At 43.2% G+C, this 25,391-nt stretch overlaps 1 long non-coding RNA gene across 1 annotated transcript; it reads right to left on the bottom strand.

Annotated features, from left to right (window-relative positions):
* Window positions 1-1,240: 1,240 nt before the first annotated feature.
* On the bottom strand, window positions 1,241-8,722 carry LOC143682223 (uncharacterized). The gene is made up of 4 exons (XR_013175038.1): window positions 8,652-8,722; window positions 2,643-2,691; window positions 2,056-2,257; window positions 1,241-1,439 (listed from the first exon to the last, which is right to left on the bottom strand). It is a non-coding gene; the product is annotated as an uncharacterized LOC143682223 (long non-coding RNA).
* Between the last annotated feature and the right edge of the window lie 16,669 nt (window positions 8,723-25,391).

Raw genomic sequence — 25,391 nt, forward strand, 5'->3', positions numbered from 1 at the left:
TGGTAGCATTTTAGGGTAGGGGTAAGCAAAGCAAAGGGCCATGCTGTAAACATTTTGAACTTTGCAGGCCATGCTGTCTTCAGTGAACCAGTCCATGCTGCTGCTATAATGTGGGAGCAGTCATAAGCAAGTCATTTAAAAATGAGGGTGTTTTATTCTAATAAGACTCTGCTTGCAGAAACAGGCGTTAGGCCAGATTTATGTTCTAATAAAATCATGTTTACAAAAACAGACATTAAGTCAGATTTGACCCATGGGCCATAGTTTGTTGATTCTTGTTTTAGGCTAATCCTTACAGATTTTTTTCCAGGCATGGAGAATGCTGTGTATGTCTGTTTGATTCACTTTTTTTTTTTTTCTCACTTAATCGGATAGCCTCACTCTAGAATAAAGATTTTATTATAGGTTTATCTGTTGATTTCATTTATTATCTGGCTTTCCCCATTTAACTGCAAGCTCCACGAGGACAGCAATTTTGAAAATGAGCTTAGAAAAATGCCAGCCATGAATGGTCGCTCTGAGCAGATTTGTCAGGTGGTTGGATGGGTTGATGAGACAGTAAGTGCAGATCCCATCATCACTGCTCACGCCCAGCGCTTCTCCCCACCAGTCTGTGCATGCCGCGTTTGTCTTCCCACCACTGCCAAGAGGACAGCTGCTATCCAATATGAAAGCTTTTGCAGTTTTCCCTCCTCTGAGGAATAAAGTCCATTATCTTGAAAACTACAGAGGCTTGGAATCAATTGGCCTGAATCTAAGAAAATTAGCAAACTAATCCCCCTTCCTAGAAGCTGCTTTATTTTTGTTCTCCAAATGTGATGCAGCTTCACCCAGGGACGTGGGCTGAGTTGCCTTAAAGAACAGAGGCCCTGCCTCTGACCCGCCTGCCCCCGCCACCTTGTTAGCTGTGAGATGTTTGGGAAGTTGCTTTTCATTTCTGTGCTTAGGTTTCCTCATCTGCAAACTAGTAATAAGACCTAACTGACAGGGTTGTCGTAACGATTGAGTTCGTATGGGCAAAGTTCTTTTAGCAGGGCCTGGAAAACAGTTAAGTACTGTATAATTATTGAATAGTATTGTTTTTTAATTATTATTTTAATGATGATCACCAAGAGTCCATGTCCTTTCTAAATAAATAATGAAATCTGTTGTGCCCTGCAAGAAACCCATGGGAGAGTGTCTCCCAACAAATAAGTGACAAGGGACTGTACAGGGTTTAATTTATTTGTAAGAAGTGCCTGTAGCCTAGAGAGGCAATGACGTGCGGTCCTTCGTGGCATCTGGAAGCATTTTGTGCAGCTGTGGGAAACCCATCTTCACGACTGCTGGGCCTTTGATATGCTCCCTTCTCAGCCCAAACTGTGCCATGAGGGATCAATTGCTCCGTCTCAACCAGATTGTCTTTCTAGCCTTGCTTTTATGTGTGAGATTTTTATTCGCTGCCCAGAGAGATAAAAAATCATTAATAGCTTTAAGAAAATTCTCCCGGTTTCTGTCCATCTGGATTTCCTCTGATCTCTGCTCAAGCCATGATGCCTCACTTAGGGCAGGATCAGGGATGCGATAAGGGACAAGAGAGGGTTTGTCTGGGACCTTCCTCTCCTTCTTCCCCTTGGCTCCTGCTGACTTGCTGCCTTACTAACCAATTTAGAATGTGAATGTGCTTTATCTCATTCAACAAAATCCAAGGAGTTTATTGGGAGACAGCTCTGTAAACAAAAATGAGCAGTCAAGTATCCTGCATTCTTAGGAAGGATGCGAGCCCAGGGCTGAATAGAGGCTAACAGCAGGGAGGGTGACATTGATGAAAACAAAGTGGGGTGGCAGGAAAGACCTGCTGGAGCAGCAGACTGAGCTGGGCCTCTGGTCAGAAGTAACAAAAATGGATTTGGGCTGACATCGTGAAAGGGCGGGGCGGGGGGGGGGTGCTTTATTGAAAGATCCAGGGTTTCTCACACGATCCGGGTGAAACCACAAAGCAGACCTTGGAAAGAATAGGGACCAAGACAACTAAAGCACGGTAGTGATGGGTGCGTGACCCCACCTGCCTCTTACCCTTACTGGCAGTCGCATCCCGGAGTGCCCTGGCTTGGTGCTGATGCCCAGGCCTTGCCCGCGGGTGGGGGTGGGGGTATCAGGACAGTGGGGCTCACCGACGTTTATCCTCTAGGAGTAGGGAGCTTCCTTGCAGGGCGCTTGAGGGTCTCTAGCCTGGGGAAGAGGGGGTGGATGCTGAGCCACAGGTCAATGGATTCCTCTAGAAATAAATGAAGAGATTCGTTCGCAGCAGGGATGGGAAAGGAATCCAGGCAGATAGAAGGGGACACTGAAGGCCGTGGAGCCCTGGACCAGACAGTGGGAAACTGGAGCTTGTTCATGAGTGGATCGTAAAGTATATGGACAATGCTGTCATCAGAAGAAGGGGGAATGGATATGGAGAGGCAGAAATGAGAGGGGTGCATGCCACCCTAGAAGCCATGAAAGGAAAAGCAGCTCTCCCTGTTTGCCCTTTAGAGGAGGGGCACAGGCATTGGAGGCGTGCTCACGGTCACCCACGAGCCCTCCAGCATTGCCTGGCTCCCTTCTGGTGGCCCCTGTGCCCTTATTCTGAGGGGCAGTAGGACATCTGAGCAGCTACTGACCTGAGCACGGCCTGGGCGAAACACCAGCCCTGCCTAATGTCACGATAGCCTGAAAAGGACAAAATAGAAAGTGTCTGTTTCTCTTGGAGCCAGCTGTCCTGTCCCACGAGACCCTCCGTTTCAGTGTGCCAAAGGAGCCTTAAATAACCAAGGGTGCAACTGAGCCAAGTAGACAGCCAAGGAAATACCTGAGCCCTATTCCTTGAAAGGTAGAAGTCCACTTGAACCTTCTACCTGACATAAAAGGCACCCGAGACTAAGAAGAGCTGATATCTGCCCCCAGAAATTTGCTACGTGCAGTCTATATACATGTACTGTTTGGAGTGCATAGTGCTGAAGTAGCTCCCTTTGATCATTTTCTACTATGTGTTACATAAACTTATGTTTGACTGGTATTAGAGCAGTGGGGGTTGGACACTGCTCTTGCGTTTCCATGGGAACAAAGTCTTCTTCAGCAGGTGGCCTCACCCCTTGGACGGGGGGACTTCCAGCTGCTGTTGGCCTTCCCTGCCTTTCTGGGTCCATCTGTCTCTCCCACCTACAGGACCAGGTGGGGGGACCTCAGCAGCCCCTCTTTTGGCAGCTTCTTCTCCACACAGGGCCAGGAGTTTTGAAGTTGGCTGGCCCTGGCCAAGTGACCAGCTGTGAGGACTGCCCACGCAGCTGAGCAGTGAGATTTGTACCCGAAAAAGATGCGTCAGAGTGGTGAAAACTTTGATACAGCGCAGCCCCCCTTCTGAGACCACCACTGGGGAGACTCTGTTATGCTAGAATGTTCCCCAGGCAGTGTCATTACTGAGTAGTTGCTGTGTGCTGGGCACTGTGCTAGGAGCTTCTTTAGCATTATTATATTCATTCCTCATGGCACAGCCCTTTAGGGCTGGTGCTATTAGGACCTGTTTAAACACCATGGGAGAGGACCACTCAACACTCTTGGCACAGAAAAAATTCAAGTTAATAGACATGTTTTTTCTATATATATATATTTATTAAATTTAGTTCATATTAGAACTCATGTAAGATGATATGTAATGTGAAATTTTACTTCTTTTTTTGTTTGTTTTTTAAGTACTGTGGTTTCTGGATGCTCTGTCACTTGACTTAGTTCTGCTATCCAATGACAGAGAGGCTGGGGTCAAATGTAAAGCATATGTATTCGGAAAATGAACATTAGTGAATAGAGATGTGCGTTTGACAAGAAGGCAAGAAGTAAAAGCATTTTCCCTGATCATAATAATTCCATTATTTGCTTTTATTTGAAGATGGGCTTTAGAGTATTTAATTTAAAACGAGGTTCATGCCTCTTAACAGTCTACCTGCCAAGTCCTGCCTGCCTCTTCTCTTCTCATGTGGTATAACTATGCGCATACAACTTGCCATTAGTACTAAACCAAGGAACCTTCTTGAGCTTCTTGGTTTCAGTAGCACTGCAGCGAACACAAAGGAACTTCTTCCAGGGAAAAAGAGGAGCTTGGCTAAGGAAAGCAGGGGATACTGGGCTCATAAAGAGTGACTCTACCATAAACATATGGAAATTATACTTCAGGGCTATTTAAAGTTTTACATAGCATAGGGCTTTGTATGTCTTTGCAATAAGTCCCTGAAGATTTTTTATTAAATTTAAGAACATCTCATCGGGACCAAGAAGTTCATACCAAAGTTTTTCTTGTACACGGAATTTTGAACTAGCTGTAAAGGGATTCCCCATTGCATATGCAAAAGGAAAGCTATAAACTAGCTATTGGCACAGTCCCAAGGAGGAGCTACTCAGAGGTTTGAAAAGTGCATATTTTGGCTGTGTTGTTGTGACACTGACACTGTTGGAAATCCAGGTGTCCTAATAGGTTATCAGCCTTATCCCAAGGAGGGGGAAACCCTCAGAAATGATATGGGACCAGAATATTTTTGCAAGCTTTGAAAAGTCCTTCTAATTTATTTGTTATTGTCTGTGTCAACCATAAATGTTTATTATATATCTCTAAAGATCAGTGCTATTTTTAAATAAACAATATGATTTTTACACCAAAAAATTTAATAGCAATTCCTTAATATCATCAACTACCCAGTCAGCATTCGGATTTCTCCAATACTGGAACCCTTTTCAAAGCAATATGTCATAGTAGATTTTATTTGTTTTTTCTTCTTTTTTAATGCAATTTTATTGAGACATAGTCACACATCTTATGATCCATTCAAGGTATACAATCATTGGTTTACTATCATCACATCGTTGTGCATTCATCGCCACAATAGAACATTCAGAACATTTCCATTACTCCAGGAAAGAGAAAAAAAAAGAAAAAACCCAAAATATCCCATGCTTTTTATCCCAGCCACTCCTCCATCACTGATCCCTAGCCTTGATGTGGTGCATTTGTTACTGTCGATGAAGGAATATTAGGATATTGCTGTTAGCTGTAGTCTAAGCCTTCCATAGTTTATTTGTTTTTAATAGGTAGGCACCTCAGCTTTTCACTCTTCTTTTGTTTCCACGGAACTCAGCAAACCCTGTTATTAGATCTGTCTTCACCTCGGTTCCCACAACTGCTTTTTCTGACAAAGCTGGTTTTGCTGCCGAATGCAACCTAAGTATCTCAGTTGTCCAGACAAAACAGGCTTAGCAAGGTTTAAAAGCTGAGTATGTTACCAGCTTAGTGGAACATGAGGGCACCGGACTGGAAAGAATGAAATCCGCTTTTGAAAGAAGGAAAATGAGCTTTAAGCTTCTAGCTACAGTAACAAAATAACAGTCACAACTGCTGGGAAAAGGACATCTTCTTAATTTAGAGCATTTCCTGGACAATACCAAGCTTATTTTTTATCTGATTACCCCACATGGTAATAGGCAGACCATTTTTATATGAAATTATAAATGGCTCGAACCTATCAAAAGACAATCCCAGGTCTGTTCTGTTCTAACTCACAGAGCAAAGGGTTTGCATCTGAGTAGTTCCTGGCAAAACAATGGATTGAAACGGTGTCTGAGCAGCTTCATCAAATTACACTGAGCCTCCCGCAGCGCAGGGGACAGTCACACGTTCCCATGGTAATCTGGGTAAAGCTTTGCGGACAAGAAACACAAGCAAGCAAATATGTCCCCAACGCCTGCATGTATTCCTTGGCTGTTCTGGAAGTACGTTGCATCAAATACTGCCTAATCAATAAATATTATTGTTGACACTTGATCAGGCAATAAATAATCACTGCAGTCAATTCACTTAGGCTTATTTTCTGTTTTTAAATCAATCACACTCACCCCTACCTCAAGACCCTTGTCCTTGGTGCTTCTTTCCTCTACCTGGACCACTCTGCCCATATTTTGGCTCTTTGATATCTTCTTCCTTAAAGAAGTTCCCTTCGGTTGCCAGTTTTTGGAGAATTTTTATCATTAACAGATGTTGGATTCTGCCAGGTGGTTTTTCTGCATCTACGAATGTGATCATATGTTTTTTCTGTTCTGTCTGTTGATATGACAGATTGCATTGATTGATTTTTGAATATTGAACAAATATTTTCATTGCTTTTCATGAACCTCACCTTGTTATGAAATATGATTTTTATACATTGCTGGATTTGGTTTACTAATATTTTGGATTTTTGTCCGTATTTTCATGAGAGGTAATGGTCTGTAGTTTTCTTTTTTTGTAATGTGTGTTTATCTGCTTTTGATATTAGAATTAGTTAGGAAGTGTTCCCTTTGCATCTATTTTCTGCAAGAGATTATAGGTGGTGTCAATTATAATGGTATCATTTCTTCCTTAAATATTTGATTTGATTCACCCATGAAATCATATCAGCCTGGTTCTTTCTTTTCTGGAAGGTTTTAAATTATTGATATTGAATTCACACTTAAAGTGATTACTGGTGCAGTTAGATTAATATCTATAATGTTTGTAAACATGTTCTATTTATTGGTCTTTTTTTCTCTCTCTTTTCCTATCTTCTTTGGTTTTAATTATGCATTTTATATGATTCCATTTTATCTCCTCTGTGAGAGTATCAATTGTATTTCTTATAAAAGTTTCCTGTGGTTGCTTACAATGAACATCTAAAAGTAATCTAAACCCACCTCCAAATGCTACTATATTGCCTATCGTGTATTGCAGGTTCATTATACAAGAGTTTTGCAGACTCCTCTTCCACATCCTTGTGACATTGCTGTCACTGATTTAGCTCACCCATTTACTATCATCACCAGATACATTGTCACTAATGTTGCTTTAAACAAACTGTCCTCTTTTAGGTCAGTTAGGGAAAAGAGAAATAGAAAAGTTTATTTAGTTTTACTCATTCCTTCTCTGACACTCCTCCTTGTTTCTGTAGAGCCAGGGTTCTGACTAAATTATGTTTCTTCTGCCTGAAGAATTTATTTTAACATTTCTTGAAGGGTAAGTCTTCTGGTAATGCATTCTCTGTTTTATTCATCTGAGATAATCTTTTTTTCTATTAAACTTTTGAAGGATAATTTCACTGTGGCTTGGTGTCTGTCTATGATTTTGGGTGGTTTCTTGGCCATTATTTATTTCAAATGTTTCTTCTGCTCTGTTGTCTTATTCTTCCTCTGATATTAAAAGTGTGGATATGGAGAGGATCTTATTGGTAGCCCATGACAAACTCTGGGATCTATTCTGTAACTACTTTTTTGAAGAGTGCTTTGAAAACTATTGCTTTTTTATTTCTTTGCTTTGTATATATGTTACAGTATACAATTTAAAAAGTTAAAAAACAAGTATGCATATGTTACATCTTTTGATAGTGTCCTACAATTCTTTGATGATCTGTTCTATTTTTTTCATTTAATTTTCGTCTTTTTTGCATGTCAGTTTGGGAAATTTCTTTTGAACTATCTTCAAACTCATTGATTCTCTCTATGGCCATGTCATCCTAGAGATGAGCCCACTGAAGACATTTTTTATTTCTTTAGTGTCCTTTGCATTTCTAGCATTTCCTTCTGTTTCTTTCCTTGAGCTTCTGTTTGTCTACTATATTATTCTCCATCTTGCAATTTATTTTGTTGAACTTTCTTCTTTATAGTTTTCTCTCCCTCTCCATCTTCTCTCTTCCTATGCCTGCTTTGTTTATTTTTTAAATGCTTTAACAAAAGCAAAAAACATTTTAAGATGGGTCAATAGAAAGTTCCATTCTATTTTAGCCAGATATTTTAATTGTTCTCACTGGTAGAGTTGGTATACTATAAATGTGCTAAAATGAGAAATAGCCCATGTAATTATTAAAATCAATTGCCTTCTCACTACTTTTGACTTCCTAAAATTCATTTTTATCTTTCTCTGTTGAATCAATTTAATTAAAATACTTTACTAAAACATAAAACTATTTGGCCAAGCTATTAAAGAACAGAGATTATAAAGGATCAGTAAAGCCCGTTTGTTACTTTTCAGAATATTTTTATTCTAGCTTAGGAGACAAAACTAAACCACATGAAATTTTAAACAATTATATTTGATTTAGCACTCTCTTATAGTAAGTGCAGTAAATGGTGCCAAAAGTAATCAATACTACATCCACTGTCATACTAAAAAATTAGTTATAAAATTGAGATGAAATCTTTTCAAGTTTGGCATTCTGCAAATTCTCTGGATTTAACAGGGTTGGTTTCAGGTATAGCCTCAAAATATTTTCTTGAACTTGTGACACAGTATTAGCAATTTCATTAAACCACCATCTTTAGTAATCTCTTAGGCAAATATGAATGAAAACTGTATGTATCTTCAAGTATCATACTTTCACTTACACAGTGAAGGGATTGGCATATTTGTAAACACTCCTGAGATTGTCCCATGGATATGTAGATAGGGATCTATTGCATACTTATATCCTAAACATGCAGCACTGAACACCTTGGGATGTGATCTTGGATATGGAAGGAAATGTTTTCCTTGGTAGCCTCACTTGTCTATTCCATTGTTTCTTCCTTGCTTCAATTCCTGGAATTAAATTAATTGCTTGTTGCACTGATGTAAACATCTTAAATATTTGGTTTATTCTTACCCAGGTCTCCATTGTTTTCACTGGCAGCTTGAAGCGATGACTCCAGATTACATTTCCCGGTTAGGTGCCACCCACCTGCTGCAGAGTCAACACTGTTGTCATTGGGAACGCTATTTGGAGGGCTTCAAATTAAAAGCCAGGGCTTCAGATTAAAAGCCATCAGAGAGCTCCTAAGGCAGCCAGTCCCGGAGAGACCATGAGAGAAAGAAGGGAACACAAGTTAAGCCTGGAATCCTGTGCTGCTTTTCCTCCAGGCGCATTTGCTGATTCATAAGTGGTGAAGAGACGATTAATTCATAAAAACCAAAGCAAAGTTTAAACAGGCAACTCACCGGTAGTGCTTGAAAAGAGTCTTATCGATAGCCCTTAGAACATGGAATGGGTAAAGGGATGTGAAGGAATTGAAGAAGGGATAAGGGTGGTAGCTTATTGGACTGAGGTTTCCAACAGAAGAAGACGGGACAAAATCAAAGCAGAAATAATCATCAGATGCAATTTCTAGTTTTCAAAATTTGGACTCTACAGAAAAAGAAAACTTACCTAAGCTCCAAAAGATATTGCTATTCACTGCACTCAATCCAAGTGAATACACATTTTCCCTGTTTTCTAGGATTGACCAAACTCTGCGTTCCTTCAAGGAATTCTCCCTAATGGCAGAGCTTCATGGCAGTCCCGGACTGGGCTGCAGTCCTGCCGAGCGTCTGCCAGCAAGGTCTGAAGCCCACCCGGCCCCCCACCTGCCCCTGGAGCAGGACCAGCCTCTGCCTGCCCCCTGCTGGCTTCGGTAGCCACGGCAGTACTTTCAATGTTGGGTTTGCCAGGTACTGGGCTTCATGCCCTGAAACACTGACTTTAGGGCGCCTGTGTGATAGCAAGGGGACATTTTAAAGAATAATCGATTGAAGCTGTGGTTCTCCCCCAGGATGAAGGCCTGGGGTGCAGGCACTGCTGGCCTCCAGTGGGTCCCAGGCTGCTCAGCACCCCCAATTCCCAGGACAGCTCTCGGACAAAGAGCTGCCCAGCCCCAAGGGTTACTGGTGCCGGGATGAAATCTCTGGATTAAGTGGTTGTTGTTAATTAGGTAACTAATAATGGTGATGGTGATGATGATGATAATAAGCACAGCACTGCACTCGCGGCTGTGGTCAGCCACACCCCTGCCCCAAGGAGGGCAGTTACATTGTCCAACAGCACGACCTTGGGCGAGACAGACAAACTGCCTGACATCGCTTAACTTCACCTATAAAATAGGCCTCAGTCATATTCAGATTGCCCGGTTGTAATCAGTATTGAGTAAATTTACAGACAAGTTCTCTCCCCGCTTCTGAAACCCTAAACCCAAGACACACACACTTGTCAGATGAGTCACGATGTATTATTTAAGGGGCTCCTTCGGTTTCAGACAGCTTTAATTATCAGTAAGCACTTGCTCGGGTTTAATGAGGATCTACATCTCATCATTAATTCCATCTCGAAGTATTTCTAGTCTTTTCTGGCCTGCATCTCCACTATGGTCACTAATAGATGTTGAGGGGCACAGTAGCGACTCAATAAAAAAGCCTGCCTCACTCCCCAGCCAGTCAATAGATGCTGGTGGAGTGTCCCCTGCCTGCTGGCCACTGCCCCAGCCCCTGGTGGCACTGGGATTCTTCCATAGCCATCTCAATGGAGACAGAAACTAGCAGGGGAATTCACAGCCATGTGGCGCCTCTTGGGAATCTCCCGTGATGCTGCAGTTTTCAAAAAGGAAGAAGCATAAACAGTCCCAAAAAAATCATTTAAAAATGCAAGTTGTCTTTACTCTCTGTTGGGTCCTGTGAAAGAAACATCCAGCTGAGAGGTCCAGGCAGGCCTGGCCCTGTGCTCTAGCCGTGGGACATCCTCAGCCCCACAAGTACTTAGCGCGCACCGTGGCTCGGGCGTTGTGCCTGGCACTTTACGTGGCATTTTGCATTTCCATGGAGGACTGCAGGTGCCAGGGAGGTGGAGCCCTGTGCAGCCCCCCTGTGCTGCAGCCCCCTTCCTTTGTGCAGTGTTTAGAACAGCACCCTCCATGGCGCAAGCAATGAATGCTTTAGCTCAATCCAGAAGTGAGCCCAAGGAACTGTTTTTCTTAGGTCAGGAGTCAAGAGAGAGAAAATATTTCGGGTGCACACTTTATCCGTTGTTCGGTTTTCTCACATTTTGATAACAGGAATCCAGTTGAATTTCTAAACTAAATGTGCTCTAGGAATTTTGTGTCACCCATTCTCTGACATGTTTTTGCCCGATTCAACAAACAAGCGACTCAGACGAAAGGAAATAACAAGTCTCTTGACTCTGGGTGGAGGGCAAAGACTCAGATTTGATAAGACGAATCACTACTTTTCTCTGTCCAGGAAATAAGTAAGATCAGAACAGCAGGAAAGAGCCTGGCGGCGAGGCAGCTTCCCCGTTCCTGGACTCCTGGCCCTGTCTGTGAAGGGGGCGAGACCCCAGAGAACCATCACCGCCCCCTCCCCAGCTTACAGGGCGGCCGCTGCCCTTCAGATCCGAATGTTGCAGAGGAGGCTGACCTCGTGTCCCGTGAAAGGACAGTGAGTTGAAATCTGCAGGGGGAATGAAACAGTGCTGTACTTATGTTCAAGTCGTTTCCTTTTCCTTTGGACTCTGGAAGTCGAGAATTTAGGGTATTAATTCGTTCATTAAACTACTACACAGTTGCCTGCCAGACTTTTGTCCAGATGCCTTTGGTCGTGGTCACAGATGTCAGGAAAAGGAGAGAATGTGGGGGGCGAGGACGCCTGTAAGAAAACCCTCGAGCAACAGGTGACGCCTGCTTCCTCAGCTGGCCGCACGGGGGTGCCCTGGAGCCCGACCTCAGAACCGAGCCAGCTGCAAGGATCTGCCCAGGGCTTGTGAGAGTGCTTCTGATAACGCCGTGAATCCGTGCTGCCCAAGTAATCTCGTTCCAACACCAAAACAGTTAGTCTTGAATAGCCCTCACTGGGGAAATTGCAGCATAATGGACAGTGAAGTGTATAATTTCTAATGGTGAAGAACAGACATTCAAATGCTTCTCGTTTTGCTTTCGTTGTAAACTTTTCATATGACTAAATGGAATTAATGCATTGCTGGAAGGCACAATGAGTTCAGTTTGGGCTCTCAATTCAGTGGAGAACTTCCATAAATTATTTTAGAAAGCCTCTCCATCATTCCCCCATCTGATTACTTTCTCGCCTCCTGTTACTTAGAAAATTGTAGTTTTCAGAGCATTTCTGATTTTTGCAATGATAGAACTACAGTGATGCTGGATGTTTTAATTCAAATATCGGTTAAATCAAAATTATTTTTATACATAGGCATAATAAACTAAGGGCATGACCAAGGTTAGGGAAATTGTGAATATTTATTTTAAGTAACTTAGCTTAGAAAGGATGCTTTGCTACAGAAAACTAGAGAACCATGGACATGTCGAGCTGCAGAGTTATTTGATCATCAATGCTGATCTAAATAATTAAGGCGCAGTTTTAATACCTTCCTAATACTTAAATAACACTGTTCAGAATACAAAGCAGCACAATAGTCATTGTAGAAAGTTAAGAAACAAAATAAAATCACTTAGAGTTCTATTAATGTCACTGTCCATTGTGGCTACATGTTTCTCACATGGCTCCATGGACTTGTAAAAATATATATATTTAGGGGTGCAAGGTAGTTCAGTGGTAGGATTTTTGCCTGCCATGTAGGAGACCTGAGTTCAGTTCCCAGCCCATGTACTTCCCCCCCCCAGCCACCCCCCCAAAAAAGTTCAACAAATGGTGCTGCAATAATGGAATAGTCACATGGAAAAAGAATGAAATGTGACCCGACCATAAGCAACATACAATATATATATATATATATATTTAAATTTGTGCTGTATATGGTGAAATGTAGCCTGATTTTAAAAAAAGGCATAGATCATACACATTTTCCTTTTCATGGTATTTTCTACAAGCATAATTTAGTGCTTTCATTATACTCCTTTTCATGAATAGAGTTTGTAATCGTCACTGAAATGAACACCCTGTGACATGTCATCTTGGAACACTTAAGAAATTATTTTTTAGAATAATTGCCCAGACTTGATTTTCTGGGCCAAAATTTTATAACAATTATAAGGGTTTAATTTATATTTAAATATCTAAAGAAAACTTTCCCCTCTTGAGAATCCTTTATTTTCTGGCCCACCTTAGTTCACTTTAATGAAAGGGGAAGAGGTAATATCGCAGCAGAAAAAAAAAATCCATTTTGAGGAATACAATAAAAATAAGAGATATATTATCAATATAAGGCAAAGAAAGTACCAAAGGGAGATTTGAGGAGGGGCCGTTTCAGTGTCCTCCAGCCGAAGAGCCCCAGAACCCCAACTGTGGTTGTAAAGTTGGGTTCGTTATTCTTCGCAGGGAAGGAGAACACGCGCCACAGGGAACCGTGGGTGATAAAAAGGAGCTCTATAGGAAAGGAGGCTTTGGCTGGGTAGTTTTAGGGAGGGTCTAAGGAAGCAGGGGCAACTCTGTGCTTGGTTCTCTCCATCCATCTCATCTTTGCAGGGGGCAGACCAGAGGAGGGTAAGCTGTAATCAGGAAAGAAGCAGCTCTCACTCGTTTAGTGCAAGAGAAGTTTCCTGTTTTGTGGGCTGCCCAGTGCCCTGGCCTGGTCTGGATGTTCTGCGAGATTGTGTTTATCCAGCAGGAGAGCAGCACGGCGGGATGAAAACATCGCACGAGTTTGTGATAACATGAAAGTCTAGACATGAGCATGAGAAAGCTTGGATGTCGTGCTTATTCTTTCTCATGGTAATATTAAGATAATTGACCTTTTATTACAATGGGTAACTATAACATGTGCAGAAATGTGCACTTTAAATTGTAGCGCTCGACTTCCGGAGAAGATGGCGGCTTAGTAAGACGCGCGGGTCTTAGTTCCTCCTCCAGAAAAGCAACTAAAGAAACAGAAACAATACAAAACAGCTCCCGGAGTCACGACAGAGACCAAAAAAGACAGCGTACCCCATTCTGGAACGGCTGAACGGGTAGGGAGAATCCACTGCTGTGAGATACCCGAGGGTGCACGTTTTCCCGGCTGGGGTGGCTGGCGTCTGGGGTCCCCTCCACGCACGTGGCTCCCCGGTCTGACTGGGAACATTGGATAGCGGGGCCCTCCCGTCACGCTTGGCGTCTCGGGCCAGCTGGGCAATTTGGACCGGCACTCCCCCAAGCCACGGCCAGCGACCCCCGCCTCCACGCGCGGTTTCCCGGGCCGACTGCCCCGCAGACAAACGACCGCCACGAGCGCCACCTACTGGGCAGGAAAAGAAAAACAGAGCCCAGAGATTCCACAGAAAAACCTTTCAACCAGCTGGGTCCCACACCCAGGGAGATCTGATCAAATGCCCAGACACCAGCAGAAAATAATGGATGACGCTCGGAAAATTGAAGATATGGCCCAGTCAAAGGAACAAACCAATAGTTCAAATGAGATACAGGAGCTGAGACAACTAATGCTGAATATACGAACAGAAATGGAAAAACTCTTCAAAAACCAAATCAATAAATTGAGGGAGGACATGAAGAAGATATGGGCTGAACAAAAAGAAGAAATAGAAAATCTGAAAAAACAAATCACAGAACTTGTGGGAGTGAAGGACAAAGAAGAAAAAATGGAAAAAACAATGGATACCTACAATGGTAGATCTAAAGAGACAGAAGCTACAATTAGTGAACTGGAGGATGGAACAACTGAATTCCAAAAAGAAACAGAAACTATAGGGAAAAGAATGGAAAAACTTGAGCAGGGAATCAGGGAACTGAATGACAATATGAAGCGCACAAATATACGTGTTGTGGGTGTCCCAGAAGGAGAAGAGAAGGGAAAAGGAGGAGAAAAACTAATGGAAGAAATTATCACTGAAAATTTCCCAACTCTTATGAAAGACCTAAATATACAGATCCAAGAAGTGCAGCGCACCCCAAAGAGAATAGACCCAAATAGGCGTTCTCCAAGACATTTACTAGTTAGAATGTCAGAGGTCAAAGAGAAAGAGAGGATCTTGAAAGCAGCAAGAGAAAAACAATCTGTCACATACAAGGGAAACCCAATAAGACTATGTGTAGATTTCTCAGCAGAAACCATGGAAGCTAGAAGACAGTGGGATGATATATTTAAATCACTAAAAGAGAAAAACTGCCAACCAAGACTCCTATATCCAGCAAAATTGTCCTTCAAAAATGAGGGAGAAATTAAAACATTTATAGACAAAAAGTCACTGAGAGAATTTGTGACCAAGAGACCAGCTCTGCAAGAAATACTAAAGGGAGCACTAGAGTCAGATACGAAAAGACAGAAGAGAGAGGTATGGAGTAAAGTGTAGAAAGAAGGAAAATCAGATATGATATATATAATACAAAAGCCAAAATGGTAGAGGAAAATATTATCCAAACAGTAATAACACTAAAAGTTAATGGACTGAATTTCCCAATCAAAAGACACAGAATGGCAGAATGGATTACGACCCAGCAATACCACTGCTAGGTATCTACTCAAAGGACTTAAGGGCAAAGACACAGACGGACATTTGCACACCAGTGTTTATAGCAGCATTATCTACAACTTCAAAGAGATGGAAACAGCCAAAATGCCCATCAACAGACGAGTGGCTAAACAAACTGTGGCGTATACCTACGATGGAATATTATGCAGCTTTAAGACAGACTAAACTTATGAAGCATGTAATAACATGGATGGACCTAGAGAACATTATGCTGAGTGAGTCTAGCCAAAAACTAAAGGACAAATACTGTATGGTCCCACTGATGTGAACCGACATTCGAGAATCAGCTTGGACTATATCATTGGTAACAGAGACCAGCAGGAGTTAGAAACAGGGTAAGATAATGGGTAATTGGAGCTGAAGGGATACAGACTGTGCAACAGGACTAGATACAAAAACTCAAAAATGGACAGCACAATAATACCTAAGTGTAATGTAACTAGGTTGGAACACTGAATGAAGCTGCACCTGAAATATGGTTTTTTGTTTGTTTGTGTGTTTGTATCTTTTGTTTTTGTTTTTTTCTTTTTCCTTTTTTTATATATATATATTATTAGTATTATTATTTTAATTCTCTTCTCTATATTAACATTCTATATCTTTTTCTGCTGTTTTGCTAGTTCTTTTCCTAAATCGATGCAAATGTACTAAGAAATGATGATCATACATCTATGTGATGATACTAAGAATTACTGAGTGCATGTGTAGAATGGAATGATTTCTAAATGTTGTGTTAATTTCTTTTCTTTTTTTTGATTAATAAAAAAATTAAAAAAAAAAAAAAAAAAAAAATAAATTGTAGCGCTCCATGAGTGCTGATAATCTGAACGTGCCCAGATAACCAGTTCCCGGGCTAGGGAACAAATTAGCAGCACCCAGAAGCCACCTCCTGCTCCTTTCCCTCAGAACAGCCCCTGTCCTTCCCACATCGGCCACTTCTGACAGTATGGATGCATTTTGCTTGCTCTTCGCCTTGCACAGTGGGTCAGACGGTGTGTCGTCCTTGCCGTGGCCGCTGTCACCACCATTGTGTTTGTGAGTTCCTTCCGTGCTGCTGCATCAGCCGTGTCACTAGAGCATACGGATAGACACAGGGTATTATCTGCTTGCTGGGCTCTGGGCAGTTTTCAGTTTTGTCTATTATGGATAGTCCTGCTCTGAGCATTGTAAAACATGTCTTCTGGTGACCGTGTTTACCCATGCATGCAGGGTAAGCATCTAGAGTGAAAAGGCTGGGTTTTAGCACATGCATATTTTCAACTTACACACACATTGTTCAGTTGTTTTCAAAGAGTTTGTAGCAGCACTTTGTTTACTTTTTATTCCTTTTTTGGGTCCATTTTTTGTTTTTTACCCTTTGTTGTGAATGTAACCTTTCAGAATGGATATAGATTTTGGTCACTGAACTCTGCTCTTAAAGGAGCTTGGTGTCCTCTGTAGCACACCCGCCTGGAGACAGACTTCCTGCATTCTGTTTCCTCTTTATTCACAAGTTGTTCTTTCAGTGCCTCAGTTTCCTCACTGAAAAATTGGAGTAAGAATAGCTCCTATCTGATAACTTCGTAGTAAGGCTTGAATGAGTAATTATATGTAAAGTGCTTAGAAGAGTGCTTAGCTCAATATATGGGCTATATGCGCCAGGAATAAGCCAATCACACTCTCTTTTCACTTGCCAATTTTTTCATATAGCTTGACTCTGACCAACAAGTAATAAAGACGGTCTCCTGGCAACTTCTGGGCATATGTTTTCTCTCTTTTAAAAGAGAGAGAGCTTCATAAAATAAAACTTAATTTTTGCCTGCCCATCATTATTGCTTGCAGTGCTGTCAGAGTGGATGTGATGTCTGGAGTTGCAGCAGCTATCTTACGATGTGAGGGTACACAGTTGAAGAGGAAAGTCAAAAGGAAAAGGGAAAAGATGATGGTTTCCTGATGACCTCAGTGATCCTACCTATGGATTTACTGTTATAAGCCCAATAATTATGGCTAATGTAACTAACCATCATTTATATCGCTTTGATTGGGTTTTCTGTTGCTTGCAGACAGATGTATCTTAAGTGATAAAATTTAAAAACTGAGGAAATTCCAAGACGTGGGAGAAAGATTTTCCATATGTGCCATCACCCCAGGGCTTCCAGGCAGGGCGCGTGGCAGCAGCGTGTTCTACACCAACACACAACGTTTACCAATGGTACTTTGTTTCTTCCTTCCGGATTCCTTCTTCATTCTTTGATCTCCTTCTCTTCCTCCCCCCCTCCCTTCCCCCTTCTTTCCTCCTTTTTCCTTCATCAACGTCCTTACTGTCCTGCAAACACACTAATCCCACTCCCGCCTCAGACTTTTTATCTGCTGTTGCTTCTGTATTCCATGGCTTTGTCCCACACAGGTCTTCATTCAGGATATCTCTTGTGACAGTCATCTTCCCTGCATGCCCTGTCTGAACTGCTAGCCCCTCCCCTCCCCTCTATTCTCTGTGCCTGGGGTTACATCATCACAGCACTCCTTGGCACCGTACATGTTCTGTATTAATATGTTAACTCATTTTTTTATATAGTTCATATTCTCAGTTCCATAAGGTGGGAACTTTGTCTATTTTGTTCATTCAGAACAGTGCCTGGTGCATGTAGGATGTACAACAATTACTTGTTGAATTAATTCCTTCAATAGACATTTATTAGGCACCTACTAGATCCTTTGCACATAGGGTGACAGATTAGGTCCAAGAAGCTTCAGTTTCTTCAGGTATCTAAAAAATAAAATTATCCTACAGAAACTGTAAAAACCATATTCTACAAATAGAATAAAATGCATTCCACTACTTTAAACTGCATTTCTATTTGAAATGCAAATATAAATAGCAAAGAATTAGTGTTGATTAATGACAGATAGTAATTTACCACAGCTCTGTATTATTACAGATTCAATGCTTCACAGCTTCCGAGTCCTCAAAGGCATATGAATTAATTTCTATTGACAGAAATAATACAGTCTTTGGAAATATTTCTGAGTTTGAAAAAAGTTTATTTTAGGCTCATTTCTTTTTGCTTATGATTAATTTCCTAAACTCCTGGGGATGAAGGCATGCTTCTGCTGTGCTCATAAGAGCCCTGTTTTGGAGGCTGACTTTTGCATTGTTTGGTACTTATCTTCTGCACCTTTTCTACCTCCAAGATGACTGTAAGACTTGCGAGTGCAGCCTCTGTATCTTTGTTTTTCTTGACATCCCACCCCCTCTTCCAAGTGAATGCCTGCAGAACGCTCATGCTGGCCCACTGTGGATGAGGAGGAGACTCTGCAGAGAGGCTGAAACCCAGGCATTGGGATCAGACACACCAGGGTGGAATTTCTTCCTCATCCACTTGGCAGTTGTGCGACCTTGAGCAAGGTCTTAGCTTTCTGAGCCTAGGTCTCCATATTAGTGAAATGGGGACAAGTGTATTAGCAACTATCTCTCCCTTATTCAATATGATTAGCAGTAAAAGAAAAATCTAAGCAGATATAACCATATAAATATCGCCTAAAACCATGTTCACGATCTCTAATTTAGACTTTCTCCAAAGGCTAATTGTATCTTCAAATACACCCTTGGCCCTCCAGTAGCCTGGAGTTTGCTCCAGGAGAAATCCATGTTTGAGCCTCTTCCTTTCGAATAGTCGCACTTTCTTCTCTGTTGGGTCTTCAGAGCATTCATTTAATCCAAAATTCTCTATTAAATTGCATTGCCTAATTTCCACAATTTAGAACCTTCTGAAGTCCCCCAGTGGGTATGCCCGTGAGCTGAATTTAGAGGACCAGTTTGCTCTGAAATTGTTTTTACCAGCAAGCCGCAGATGTAGACTAAGTACAATGGTGCTCCCTGAACAGTACACAATTCTGTAGCTCTAATGCATTCAGCCTCAGGGCTTCCCATTTGTGTACCTGTTAGAAGTACATATGTTCTCTGCTAGTACTTTTTAAGCACTTTAAGCAGATGACAGCCTGTACCAAGAAGAACACATATAGGAAGCTGTTCACAAGAGAATTTGGTGTGAAATGTCAGGATCGCTTAAAATAGCGTATTTTGTAAGGGCTGCAGGCGACTCTCTCTCTGAAGGACACGGTCCAAGGTGCTTACGTGACCAGGAAAAGAGCTCTCTGCAAGCTGCAGCATAAATTAATGAGACTCAGCCCTTCCAATAGAGAAATCAATTCCTGAGATTAGGAAGGTGACCCAGCAATGTGACGCGGGACCACTGACAAAAGATCTGTGGAGTGTTCTTTCCCAGATTGGTCGGTAAGGTTTCTGAGTCCTTTGGGCTGTTTTACAACTAATTTAATTCCAAACACAGATTTCTGTCTTGAAGCGTTTTTTTTTTTTTCACTAAAGATTTTTTTGGCAATTGGTGATTGCTGCTGATACTTTAATATTTTTGTAGCTTTATTTCCAGAATCCGTGCATACCAAACCCACTCTTACCGGGGCATCTATAGTAGCAGGTGAATGGCTGGAGGGAATGGTAGGAGGGAAATCTACATCTATTCTGCATCTGTATCTACACCTGTACCTCTATCTACATATGGATCTATTCTGTATCTTTCTATCTGTTCTATATGTCTGACAACATCTGTATCTGTCTACCTCTCTATACACCTATATTTTTCCTAGGTATATATTCTGTCTCTATAAGTTCCTCTAGACGTCCACTTTAGAAATCCTCTTAATGGCCCTGGGTAGGGAATAGAGGCCAAACAAAAATATTTTGGAGCCAAATTAGCTACCTTTTTGAATGACGTTTCTTGTGAATCTAGTAACTTCAAAAATCAACTTCTGGATAATTTCTTTTTTTTCACCTCTGTGAAAATAGCTTGACCAGAAGGGATATTGATACCTGGAAAATTAAAACTATGTCCCTGAATTATTCCTGTCTAGAGATGTGATCTAAAGTCCTACAGAGCTGACCAATGTATTTGTGTTGGGGTATAGAGTTCAAATCGTTATAGCCTGCCAGCAGCCTCAGGCAGAAAGTAGAAGCTGAGTTAATAAAGAAATTCCTGTTGCCACTGAAAATGAGGCTACCTCTCTCTCCTGTCTTTTAGAGCTGTTGATATGTCAGCCCACTTCTGTATTTTTCTTCATAGAGGCAGAGATCAAGATCGGCCTGTATTTGTATCTGTCTCTGTTTATGTCTCTGTTTATGACTCTGCCTATGTCTATGACTGTGTATGAATCTGTGTCTGTGTCTATGTCTATGACTGTGTCTGTCTAAGTCTATGACTATGCACGTGTCCATGTCTGAGTTTATTCTGTGTTATGTCAAAGTCTACGTGTGTCTATGTGTGTGTGTGCCTAAGTTTGTGTCTGGGTTTATGTCTGTGTCTGTGACTGTGTCTCAGTCTTTGTCTACGTCTAACTCTGTAACTATGTCTGTGTCTGTGTCTAAGACTAAGTGTGTCTAAGTCTGTGTATGCCCACGTCTGTATATATCTGTGTCTATCTTTGTCTATGACTGTGGCGACCTCTGTGACCGTGTCTGTGCCTGTGACTATGCCTACATCCATGTCTGTGCCCATATGACTGTGTTTGTATCTGTGACTGACTATGCCAATGTCTGTGTCCGTGTCTCAATCTGCGTATGTCCAAGTCTGTGACTATGTCTGTGTCCGCGACTGCGTCTACTTCTATGACTACAACTAAACCCATGGCTGTGTATGTCTGTGTCTAGGTCTGTATCTATTTCTGTGTCTGCTCTCACAATTCATGTTCCACAAAGCAAGAAGTGCAATAAATTTAAAACATTAATCATTTCTTGTCACTCCCTTCCTTAAAACCCTACTGTTTCCCGTTTTGCTCAGAATAAAACCCATATTCTCACGGGTGCCCATGTGGCCCCATGTGACTAGCTCCTGTTTCTCATGTGTCATCTCCCCTCCAGCCACACAGGGCTTCTCTCTGTCCCCCAAACACACCGAGGAACTGCTCTCAGGGTCACCAAAAAGACATCTCAGACAAGGTGACATTTTAACTGAGAGAGAACAGATTGGGAAAGAAATAGCCTGAAGAGATGGAGGTGATGATTGTCCGGTGTTCAGGAACAATCCTGGAGAGGTCCTGGGGAGGTAAAGAATCTGCTGGCATCCTAAGTCCTCTTGTGGCCTCAGATCACTCTGTTTAATGAAATCATTAAACACTCGCTGCTGTTTAAAATCACCCTGATGTTTTGAGTGTGTTGTCTGCCGTATCCACTAAAATGTAAATTCTGTGAGAGAGATCCCCTCTGTCCTGACATCTGTCATTGCTCCAGGCCCTGGAAGGCCGTTTGGCATAAGTACTCCTAAATGTTTGGGACACGAGTGTGTTGGATCTCTCTGTGAGCACCGTGTCCATCTCCCACCTGAAGAGACTCCTCATGCTCATGCGCCTTGTTCCCCAACTTCTCACTGTGCTCTTTTCCCCCACTTCCCCTTTCCCCTCCCCCTCCTCTCCTTCTCTTCTTCCTCCTCCTTCTCCTCCTCCTCCTTCATGGAGCCCCTTATTTTGTTGCCAGCACTTGTCACTGCCCTGCAGAGCCAGGCCCACCTGTGGGTTCTTCCACAGACTCCCCCAATCCCCAGAAAGAACTATAGCAATCATGAGCCTTTGAACATCTGTTTGGCACCTGTGTCACCAGCATTTGCTCCTAGAACTGACTTGCCTGTACTTGCATTCTGATTCTTTCAATTTCTATAAGATTTTTGGCAAGGCATTCACTTCTATGTGGTGTGGTTTTGTCATGTGAAAAATAGAGATAATAGTAGTACTTGCCTCCACACTTTGTTTCAAGGATTAAATGAACTAGTAATACACACGAAGGGATTCGACTATTGTCTGACACATACTCAGAGCCTGACAGATCCTAGCTTTTAGAAATATCATTCACATTATGCTTCGAAACATCAGTTATCTGTGAACGTTTCAGTTATCTTCTGTTAGACTAAACCCATTGATAGCTGGAAATCCACCAGGTGGGCCTCCCTGACTTCAGGTCATCTCCAGTCCACCCTCTCCCAACCTTAGCACAATCCCAGATGTTCTTGATACTGTGAGGATCGAAGAGAACATAGATCCTGTATTGTGTGGGGTTGGGTTTGAATGCTGGGGCTTTAATTATCCTCTCATGCCAAAGACCTGTGAGGGACAGGGCGTTAACATTTAAATACTGCTTAAAGTATCAAGAATTCCAAAATAAGTAGATTATCAAGATGCAGGTTTTCAAGAGAAATTGCTCACAGGTGGCTCCAGGAAGCCCAACGCCTCTCACCATGTGCCCCAGGCAGGAGGGAGAGGAGTGGGGTTTGTGAAAGGGTTTCTTTGGCGAGCGTGTAGACCCGTTGTGAGTTGCAGGGTAGGCAATGGGTGGAGGTAGAGCAGACATGTGCCTAACAAGAGGCATCTTTCCACCACAAAGAGGAGATCTTGAAGCCAGACATGCCAGGGCCTGTGGCCCGAGTCCCATCAGGGTGAGTGTGCGGCTCCGGAAGGGCTGCTTTTCTGCCGGGACTGCAGAGAGGGCAAACCTGGGACCCCGGGATGTGTCAGGGAGAAGGAGTCTGTGGGTCCAGCCACGGGCCGGCCGGGCCACTTACCATTCGCATGGGACACTGAGTATGAGTGTGTAATTGTGCTGGGAGAAGAGTCAAAGCCAGGGACTGTCCTGGTCCCTCCAGTTCTGCCGACACCACCCTAGGGCCAGTGTGAGGTCCCCTGAAGGGCTCCTGCGAGAAGACTGGGGGGGCCTCTGCTGGTGGGCTGGGCGGGCAGGGCCTGTGGCCCTACAAGGCATCGGGCCACTGCAGGTTACTCTCCGCTGTGAAATGGAATGGAACTTGCCCCCGGCTTGTGAATCGCTGGGGACCCATGACCCTTCTTACCTTCTAATTTCCTCCTTTGGAATGGGAATGCCCATGCTACACACGTCCACCACTGTGCGGTGGGAGGAGAGAGGGGGTGGTCCAGGTTTCCTAGACGGAGAGGATCCATGCCCCAGGAGGGACCCAGGCAGGGTCTCAGTCACCTGAGTTAAATGCTTGAAAACATGAGATTTGGAACTTTTCGAGTTGTTTATATTTAGGTGAGAATTTAGCTTTAAAGCTGATGCAGGAATGGGTTAAAATTTGGGGGGATATTGTGATGGGGTGAATGTATTTTGCATGTGGGAAGGGCATCGGGTTGGGGGGCAAGAGGGCAGACTCTTAGGGGTTGAATTGTGAGCCCCAAAGAGATATGCTGAAGTGCAGCCCCCTACTCCTATGAATGTGTTCTTGTTTGGAAATAGGATCTTTGAGGACATTAAAATGGGCCAAACCGAAGCAGGGTAAGCCCTAGTCAATACGACTGGTGTCCTTGTAAGGAAGGGGACTTTGGAGACAGACAGGGGGCAGAAGGCCATGTGAAGTAGGAGGTGGAGGTTGGAGGGAGGCAGCCACAAGCCAGAGAGCAGCAAGGATGGCCGGCAGCCACCAGGTACTGGGAGGAGTCCAGGAAGGAGCCCTGCAGGTTTCGAAGTGGGAGGGTCCCGCTTACACCTTGACCTTGGACCCCAACCCCCAGAGCCATGTGACAAAGCGTTTCTGTTGTTTGGGGCCCAGTTAGGGCTTTTTGTTACAGCAGGCCTAGGAAGCTCAGGCAGCTGGTGCCTTGATGCTCACCAGGCTGCTGGTGGGAGCCCCTGATCCTGCAGCCTCGCCAGGGCTCAGGTGTGTGTACTGCTCTGCAGGCCTCCCCTGTGGAGCAGGAGCTGCGCCTGTTCCCTCTGTACAGGTGAGGAAACCGAGGCTGCAGACGGTTTACAACCTGATGGTCAGGGGTAGATCTAGAAGTGACTTCATGACTCCTGCACACCACGGCTCAAAGGAGGGGGAAGCAGGAAACAGAAATATCGAGAACAGCCCGTTCTGACTTCTAAGGCCGTGTGAGAAACAGGTGGGTAACACAGTGAGCCTTTTCCAGACTGCAGGCTCCCAGTTTACACACTGGAATTTCCCATCGCGGCTCGCATCACCCACCAGCTCAATTTGGGTGAGGTGCGTCATCAGTTTATATTTGTTTTAGCCTGATTTGGGGGCCTCATGCTTTGAAGCTCAGGATTCAAGAATGAGGGAATACATGACAGGTCACATGAAGGGAAGGACAGCCTCCACTTCATTCCTCAGTGGGGCTATTTTAAAAATATGCCAATTCATCGGGCATTTGTTCTGCATCAGAAACTTTTCTTAAGCATTTTGAAGATGGCCTGCCTCAAAGCAAAAAATTCCCTTCCAGGGGCTTAGATGAGGCTGCATACCTAAACAGTAAAAATGCATATAGGAAACAAAAAAAAAAAAGAAAGAAAGAAAAGAAAAAACGCATGTGAATGACATTTGCTGATTATGTAAGAAAGTTGTACCAGTCCCAGTAAGAGCAAAGAAAAAGAAAAGAAAAGAAAAAAGAAATAAAGGGGGGCAGGGGGAGGGGGCAGGGCGGAGGGCAGTTTTGGATTGTTGGAGGCCGTCTTAATCAGAAACTAACCTCTGGGGTCCATTAATTTTACTGTGAATTATTTATATTTTGGGTGAGTCTGACTTATAGCTCATTTATGATGTTTGTTCAATTTCCACAGCGATGTCAAAAGAGGAATTTCTGGGAGCCGGCTTCGTAGCCACAGGGATTGGTGTCTGGCTTCTGAGCACTAAATATTTATGGGACATTAATAATAAATCTGCCTTTGCTACTGATATGAATAAGAATAGCTGATGCCATGGCACAGAGTCCCCCTTGGTCTTCGGAGTCCCAGGGATGCATGCACTTCCGTCTTGGAAGTAGGAGGCATGATTACAGGGAGGGAAAAACTTGCTGGCCCGACATGAGCGTGTTGCCAAGGAGTCTGTCCCAACTCAGCATCTGCACCGGCACCACGGCAGGCTGCACCTCCCGCTGAATTTCCTCCCCCTGGATTGCTAATTTGAGAGCCAGCAGCCCCGGCAGCTTTCTCCCAGCTTCATGCCATGTGACCCGATTGCACTGAGAAGTCAGTTCAGTCTGTGAGGGCTCCAGAAAGAAGGTGAAGAGGGTCGGCTGAGGGTGGAGGGAGCTCAGGTGCTAGACAGAGCGTAGGACTCCATCTGCTCTGCTCTTGGCTTTAGGAACACAGGACGGAACCCCAGGAATGGAGT

This window comes from Tamandua tetradactyla, chromosome 5 (genome assembly GCF_023851605.1).
Source record: "Tamandua tetradactyla isolate mTamTet1 chromosome 5, mTamTet1.pri, whole genome shotgun sequence".
In the NCBI taxonomy this organism is placed as follows: domain Eukaryota; kingdom Metazoa; phylum Chordata; class Mammalia; order Pilosa; family Myrmecophagidae; genus Tamandua; species Tamandua tetradactyla.